General features: G+C 35.2%; 1 protein-coding gene across 1 annotated transcript in view; it reads right to left on the bottom strand.

The window, feature by feature from the left end:
• Nucleotides 1-7,776: 7,776 nt before the first annotated feature.
• LOC135143311 (discoidin domain-containing receptor 2-like) overlaps nt 7,777-8,914 on the bottom strand; it is a 29,869-nt gene continuing 28,731 nt past the window's right edge. Inside the window, exon 5 of the mRNA XM_064075175.1 lies at nt 7,777-7,969. The gene's annotated coding sequence lies outside the window, so the exon portion shown is untranslated. The remainder of the gene's footprint in view (nt 7,970-8,914) is intronic.

Raw genomic sequence — 8,914 nt, 5'->3', positions numbered from 1 at the left:
CTAGCTGCTTGCGTTTAGACATAAATTCCCTAAAATAACAATCAAAGCCCAGTTTACACGCCTAGTTGACGTCTATTGTCGTTTTGTCTCGTTTCATGTGCGGCTAAGCTAATACGCTCCTCTGCGGCGGTAGGGGTCTTTGCTGGGCACCTCACATTAAAATCATGGTTCACTATTGTTCACACTGCACGTAATTCGAATCCTCTCTGTTGTGACGAATTTCATTACAATGCTGCAGCTGGACCCACATCACCACTGTAATTTCCAGCCAATGTGGCTAATTCTCGGCTACTTAGCTAATTATCATAAACTGCACCATGTGGCATCACACACGCAGGTTTTCAATTGAGAAGAGCTCAAGCTAACCCTGTGTATACGTACGCAAAATTTTCGTGCACAAAATGTCTCACAACTATCAATATTTCGGCTTGTGATAGTGTGCGAAGAAAACCTTTTTAAAAGTTAATAATTTGCCCTATGAATCCTAAACAAGATAAATAACTCAACCCAATCTGTGGTCCATTCTTTATATTATTGTTAAATTTTCATAAGTGGAATAATATTAGTAATGGCTATTTGTGCCGGTAGATATTTTTTCCTCAGTTTTTCTCTTAAACAATTTTTATCAACACTTGAATTTCACACGATTTAAGGAAAATTGTCTTTAAAGCTACTGTTGAGCCAAAGTGTTGAAATACACTTACTGTTAGTTGACAAGGAAACAACCTGGCCCATTCTTGGCTTAATTTGTCCACAAATCGTCAAAATGGAGTGCATAGTACAGTTACTGTAAACTGTCCGGAGTAAGTAGTATAACTTGTTGGTAAAAAGAGAAAAAAATGGAAAATTTAACAGGAGGCCTGAGAACCAGGGAAAATTTATCAAAGTCAATGTTAGCAGAACTTTTCGACTTTTACTTCCTCATATTATAGTTATAAAGCTCTTTCTACGAGATTGCAAAAATAAAAATATACACAATATCTTCATTAAAATTAACTTGGATGGTATCGTTGTACAGAGTAAAATCAATATAGATACAAAAAATATTACCCCAGTTATTTTCTTTTGTTTTAAAAGGAAAGTATTACATGTGTTGATCTTTGCTTGATACAGCTGATATCGCGAGATGGTGAACTAAGATATCAACGTTGGCTTCTTTGAACTAAACTGATTATACATATACAGGGTCATACGAGTATATGCAATCATTGTAACTACGGCATCACGTACCGTAGTAATGGACATCCGTATGTTCTTGGACGGTTTAAATGTATCTGAAAAGACTACTTTGCATGATGAATAGGCTTGCGTTCAATAATTTGTACAATTTGTACAATAATGTGGAAATATAGAAAAAACAAATTAAAAGTCGAATGGGGCAAAACCCGCTTGGAACATCCTTGATGTGAGGCCACTTTCAGTTTCAATTAAAAGTAAAACTGACTGTTTGCTGGTTATCATCCGTTTATTCATATTCATTGATCGTTAAAGATCAATGCGAAAGATTATTAGTTATAGAAACAAATGGTGCACCTTAGAAGGACCGACTTTTGATAAGGCTTCATGGTGATTAACTTTTGACTCTGACGGATACTAGCTTTATATAATAAATGTTGAAAATGTTTTCCTTGACTAGCAATACAGGCTTCAGCACGTCACAATATATTTGCACGGATAGATACGTATAGCTTAGGAAATATCGTTGTACCCTATAAAATTTTATTCATAATAACGGGACGGACAGTAGTACAATAGCAAGAGATATTTACAACTTAATGTTGTCGCGTGGCGGTAATCCGCAGATATTAGAAAGCAGAATAATCCAGGTCCGAACAGAGACCATCGTTACTCACGAACGAAAATGAGCATTATTTTACGAGTACAACTACCTGCTAAATGTTCTCCGACAAATTCGGGTTAAACTGGTGTGAACCATAAATATTTCTTACCATTGTACTACTGTCCGCCTAGTTGTTGTCAAGAAAATTTGATAGGGTACAACGATATTTCCAAAACTAAAAAAAAAATCCGGGACTCCCACGAACTGTCGCAGCTGCCACTTTCATTCGTTGTTGAAGCTCTTCGATAGTTTCTCGACACTGTTAATTTCCATAAACTAACTGTTTCATCCAACCTCACAGGCAAAAATCACACAGATTGAGAACAGGTGAACGCGGAGACTACGCTACTGGGCCGTTCCTACTGACTGATTGTTTAACCATTGAGTTACTGGCCTCGTAAAATGTGGTCGTTCTCCTTCATGCAAGTACCACATGTGAACTCGTTCACTTAGAGGCATTTTCACATCTAGCTGCTCTTCCAACATATTGTTTAAAAACTCGAGGTAGTGTGATGCGGTTAACCTGCTTGGTAAAACGTAAGGTCCAACTAAACAATCATATACGATACCGGCCCACACAATTATGAAGTTTCATCGGATGAAATATGATTGTTGTTACTGTTGAAAACAGCATTGCGAGTGAATTCTGCCTCATCCGTAAACAAAATGCAATTTAAAAAGTTAGGGCGTTCACGATATTGCTGTAACAACCGTTCGCAAAATATTACACGACATGGAAAATCTGCGGGCTCCAAAGTTTGCACTTTTTGAACATGGTATTTCTCTTTTAATCTACGATGCACTGCAACTCAGCTGCAAGTTGGCGAGTACCGACGTCGGGCTTTTTTCGAAGCTTTTCAAAATTTTTTCTTCAGCTTGCAGTATTCTTTCGATTGTATCACAGTCACGATCGTGAGTTTCAGGCTTGAAGATACTATAATCTCGGATATCCTGTACCACTGATGTAAACGTTTGCTAACACAGAATCCACAATTGGCGGGCCAATCTGGCGTCTCCATCAGCCACACCATAAAGCATTATGATATCAACACGCTCTAAATTGGAAAAATTCACCATGGTCAAAGACGATATCCGAACATACGACGGCAACCAATTGATACGTGACTGGCTCTTATAGAGTTTTTGCATGTTGCTTAGCAGTGCGCCATTTTTTTTTGTTCTTAATCCTAGTCGTTCTGTGCCATTCATTGAATAGTAGTTATGCTAGGTCAAGAAACATTACCAGTGGCGTGTATAACAATTTATATTTATTCAAATATTTTTTCTAGATATTGCTACCACTTAGGAACATGAACGTTACACAGTGCAATAAATCTTATTGTGAGCTATTCTCCATTTTTTTATTGGACACATTTCGAAATCACCAATCAGCGTGCACATTTCTGACACATTATTTTATAATATATACTTGCGTACAAAACCTAATAACGGTTTCCACTTTGTAAAATCTGAATGTCTTCCCAACTGTCCAGCAATTCAATAAATTAGGTATTATTATCTGTTCAGATCAGGAAGTGAATCTTTGATTCAAGCCATAATGAATCTAATCTTCCTGTATGTGGATCCTCCGCACGACGAAAATACCAAACATCCACATGAAATATTTTTAGCTGGTTTCTCTAGGATTGGTACAATGCAGTTAGTTAGTGGTAGTAAATGTGCGTACAGGATGCATACTGCATAACTATCCCAGTTCCTAGCATTTTTCCTATCAATTCTGTTTGCAAAAGATATGAAGCTAACGATAGATATGCTCACTTGTGTATTCACTCGATTGGTTCGTGACACTCCACGTATTAAAGTCGTCTACAAAAATATTAACGATAGCTGTTACCTCTGAATTACTTTTCGCGGATAATCTATATTTCTTGTCATAAAGTAATCTTGGACTTCTTCTTCTGATAAGGTAGATTATTTCGCACAACCAAAGACTAAGGCTAAGAGACATGTCTATGGTATGGAAATCAAGACGTAGTAATCATAGAACAGACCCCTAGGATCATCTATAGCTGTGGCCTTTATTATGTAACAGTAAACCATGTATCATTTGCTGAGCGTATTTGGCCTGAGTGCTTTGAGGCTATCCCGTCAAGTGCAGTTTCAGAATATCTGACTTTGAAATTTAAAGCAATGTGTTCTTCTATTTCTCCTTGGGAACAGGAGTAAATCAGTCTTCTGAGAGTTCCCATCAATAGGTACACCATTTTTTAATAAGTTGGATCACAGGCTATACTATTACTTTGCATGTTCAAATCATGAAATTCGGAGGTGAACAACGTTGTGATACCCGTATCTTGTTTAACCACCGAGACATCGTAACAGGCTATCGATAATAATACTGTTTCAAAGACAGAAGAAGATGGAACTCTAAGGAGATTCCCTATTTACGGGGTCATCAATAGAGGGTGTGTCTGTGGAGGGTCTGTTTCATGACTCCGCAAACGTCCCTTCAATACCTACCTAAGAATATTGCTAAAATGGAAAGCTTTTTCTCCAGCATCTTCTACACTATTAAGTAACGTCATGTAAAAGGACCACCTGTGGACCATGTCATGTGTATGACACATGAACCCTACATCACAAGCCTCATGATGTAGTCGAAATCTGATCAAAAGTCCTGGTTTCTGTGTACCTAAATATTTAATTTTCACTATTTGCCATACGCTCCACACCTATTCATTGCCCCTCACTCCAGTATGGAATCTTTTCATTACCTTAGCATCCTCGATTCAGATTCCTGGATTCTTTTTAGATACGAGGTAATGAAGGTGTTATCTGCAAACATTGTCCATAGAAGAAATATTTTAAGTTAAGTCCCATTTTTTATGTAGAACACCCAATTTATAAATTGTTTCTCTGAACATACGTAATATATTTGAGGAAGAATCCAGATGGTGCGCTATTTCTTTCTAAAAGTTATGTTTTTAAATTCTTTTCGATGACATATTTAAGCTTCTCGGGCACCACTTCTATGGTGTTTTTAGTTTAGTTAGGTTCTTCAACAGACTCAAAATATAGATTCTCACAAGTCTGTTGGTCTGTCTGCATCTGCATATTTTAATATAAACATTATCCATGAAGGTTTTGATGTCAATCCACTGGACACTTAAAAATGTGTTAGCCGCCTCGTTTTAAAACATCTCGATTAGCTGTCAAAAGATTATGTTCCGCTTCGGTGAAACTTCTTTCCTCTACCCTCGCTCTCCACAAGGTTCACCACATAAAGCTTAAAGACATGAGATATGTTTATTAAACGCCAGTAGTTCATGCTTTTTGCCTTGGCCGACGCCGTAATTACAATCTCATCGTTGACTCGCGACATGAAGACGGCTGCTGTGATTCATCCTAGAAGACTCCCATTATATCCACTTATTTTATATTTTGTATATATGGATATATACATATTATATAGGAGCTTATACGTAAGTATGTAGATTTAGATCTAGCTCAGGGTTTGATACTGGTGTTGTCTTATTTATACAAATAAATAATATAGACCCTTGCATACGCAAGAATGCTGCTCCTATTCTTTATACACGCGACACATTCTCCTTAACAATTTCTTAGAAATTAAGTAACGCAATGAAAATAAAAGTGAAGTCCCATAGTAACGAATTCTACTTATATAAAAAATACCTTTACTAGATTTTACTCATTACAAAATTTGGTTATTTTTCTTGAACTGCATATAGATGACACACTATATTGGAGAAAATAGTGTTTAAAAATCATATCAAAACTCAGTTCCACCTATTATCTAATTCGCAGTTTATGAGATATTTTAAATTTAGAGCAGTTGATAAATTTACATCATAGACAAGCTGGCTCAACACTAAAATATGGAATTAAATTTTGGGGAAGTTCCGCAATGACTTCGGACGTTTTCATTGGGCAAAACATATAATATAATTTCTCGTATCTCCAGGTTCCAATCATGCAGATATCTTTTTAAAAAGTACATATAATATTTTAATTGTCGCTACCTACACTAGTATTGTGTGTAGAAGTATCTAAAAATAAAGACATGTTTCCTAAAAATTAAGAAGTACATCAGTTGAGTACCCGGAACGAAGATCACTTCAAAATCTCTTCTGTCGATTGGATAGATAGTTCTCCAAAAATTCCGAGCTAAGAGCTACGAAATTTGATGATTTCTTTCCTGGATCAACAGGTTTATTCCGAAGAGAACATACAGAATTCGTTAAAATAAGCAGTAAAACCTTGATTTCAATTTACATCAGGTGTACCACAAGGTTCCCATTGCGGTCCGCTAGTTTTTATATTATTTATTAATGATATTTGTAAAGTAGTCGAGTTCTCAGAGTCCATTCTTCTTGCAGATGACATTAAAATATATAAGGCAGTCTCGGACATCGAGGCCTATTCAGCTGCAAATGGATCTGGATAACATTTTGTCTTGGTGCAGCGTCAATGTCGTGGATATAAATTTTGAGAAATTTTATATTATAACGTTTTTTAGATCACTGGCATGGATAAATTTTAACTATAGAGCTGATACAGTGTCGATTAAAAGGATATCGGAGATTCAGGATTTGGGGGTTATTTTTGATTTCAAATTAAGTTTTGTTTCTCACCTAAATTTGACTGTGAATAAATCCATGAAAACATTAAGACTGATTATTCGCTGATTGAAGAAGTTTTCTTTAGATATTTTTATTTAAATTAGTGATAAATTAGGGAAAAGTCAGTTTCGTTATTGCATAGTAAACTGTGTTTGATTGTGTTTTAATTGTTGTAGTTTTCGGGGTATTTTCTTTATTTTCCATGTTACAGTAATTGTTATTACGCTAAAACAGACACAAAACAGTCTCGTATTTGCCAGTGTTGTGAACATGTATTGTTCGTATCAACAGAAAATGCGAAGTTTGCAAAGTGGTGTTTTAAGTGCCATTAGTACAAGTCTAGCCGAACTCTAGACACCAACCAAATAACACTACCAACGCCATAAATCGGAACAAAGTAATTTTAAAATATGTTCCTTCACAACAGCACAAACAAAACGACAAGTCGGAAAACTTTGAGCGTTGTGATTAAATTAATTCACTGTTCTTAATGTAGGGTCGTTTATTCTTTATGACAAACTATTTGAATGTAGACTACTTAATTGCCTTTATTAGGCGACTTTGTGAACATCTTTGAAAAACAACTGGAGTTACGATTCCGATAAACACGATCATTCTTTACAGCTCAAACGACGCTAGTTAAACTTCATATATCGTGATTACTGCCAAAGTCTCGAGAACAAACGAATCTTGGAGACATGTTTACGTTCCAGCAAACACTGAAGATGAGGGACTTGATGATGTAAGATAGAAATATTGGCAGCGTCTTATTCGCCAACATAATCTTCATCGGAAACGAATTCAACCTGAAACTTGAAGCAATCAATGCCCCGTGTCGCATTAAATTACTTTTTTGCCAACTTATTTTTTGATACCCTTCTCAAATCCTATTATCCTACAGAATTAATAATGCTACATTTACTTTCATCCAAAGAAGAACTGTAATAATTAAATTCGTTCCTTCGCTTTCTGTGACGTGACGATCAGCTAACTTTGCAGAAGATACCTACCTGTCCTAATTACATGAAATGAGAACGATGAAGATGGCAGGTGACGCAGGTTCTGCTGCTAATGTGACATTAAACATTTTAAGTTAATTAACAGTTTCACTTGCCCGATTATACAGCAAGAAACAGGAATAGATATCAATATTTTTATAGAGTTCGTAGGTGTTCAACAACTTAAAAACCCCAACGTTAAAATTATTAGGTACCTACTCTGTAAGAAAATGAAAATTTTTTCATTGTAAAATAAATTAAGCAAATGAGAAACTAAAATGAAGCAGCAGGCGGAAAATCAATTTTTGTGAAGTATCCAATGAAAAAATGAAAATACGTATACGCTATTTATTTACATTTATCACGAATATGTACAAAGGTATAAACAATTTCTGATAATTTAAAATAGGGTTTTCTATGTACAACACAGATAGCACATGGTACGATAGTGGATTGTCTTATTATAAAAGCGACGAATTAATAAGCATATTTGGTAGTCTTCAGCCTTGGCAAATCATGGCGAGGAGCTGAAAAACAAACACAATCGAGTTAAATGACGAAAATTTTCACCGATCTAGTGACGACGTCATAACGTATTTGAACCAGTTATTTCAGCTGCGAAATTCTTTTAGACGTAAAAATACAAACACGTCCGTGAACAATAAACATTTAAACATTTTGTTCAAAATAAATCCAAACAAGTATATGTGAAGAAAACGACAAATTTATAATTTTAATTATGACTGGAAAAATTTGAATTAACCAATCTCAAGGAATCTATTAACATTCAATTAATTTTCGTATTTGTAATCTAATCAAACAGAAAAAGGAAATGTTTTTGCTGTAATGTTCTATTGAGATATCAATACTTTAATAATGTTAATATCAGTATAACTAAATACTACTTCACTAAGCTCTACCAAGACTCCTCGTATTGATCTTACTATACTCAACATTAACCACCAAACGTCCATCGCCTTGATGGTGAAACACGTTGCTGCTAAGTAAGTTTCAGAGCAGCAACTTTTCTGATCTCATATAAAGAAAGAACTCCTAATGAACTACTTCAAATTGACACGTAACATAGCATTTAGAAAATCTCAAAGATTCACTGTTTCGCTGAAGCAAATACAAATGAAAAATTATATTACTTTAAAAAATATTTCTTTCATGTGTACAGTGGCACCGCAGTTTAAATAAAAACTTATTTTGTATTTTTTGTTAATAACACACAGACATGAAAATAGAGTGAGAAGTTGACGTCTTTCCCGTCGGAACAGATATTTCATTTTCAGGTTTTATACTACTTACCGCTAAAAATGAAATAACACTTTAGTTTCTTAAATAAATTTTCGTTATACAGTCTTGGTAGTTGGTTTGCTTAGTGACTTGTACCAAATTTGATAATTTTGAATTTGTCCTTAACTTTATGTACACCTCAGTGAACATGAGTGTTTACTGAAAAGTAATTA

This window comes from Zophobas morio, unplaced genomic scaffold (assembly GCF_036711695.1).
Source record: "Zophobas morio isolate AGI-343-1 ecotype UQ-CSIRO unplaced genomic scaffold, CSIRO_AGI_Zmor_V1 ptg000058l, whole genome shotgun sequence".
NCBI classification, from domain to species: domain Eukaryota; kingdom Metazoa; phylum Arthropoda; class Insecta; order Coleoptera; family Tenebrionidae; genus Zophobas; species Zophobas morio.
This window is presented reverse-complemented; position numbering and strand designations above follow the sequence as displayed.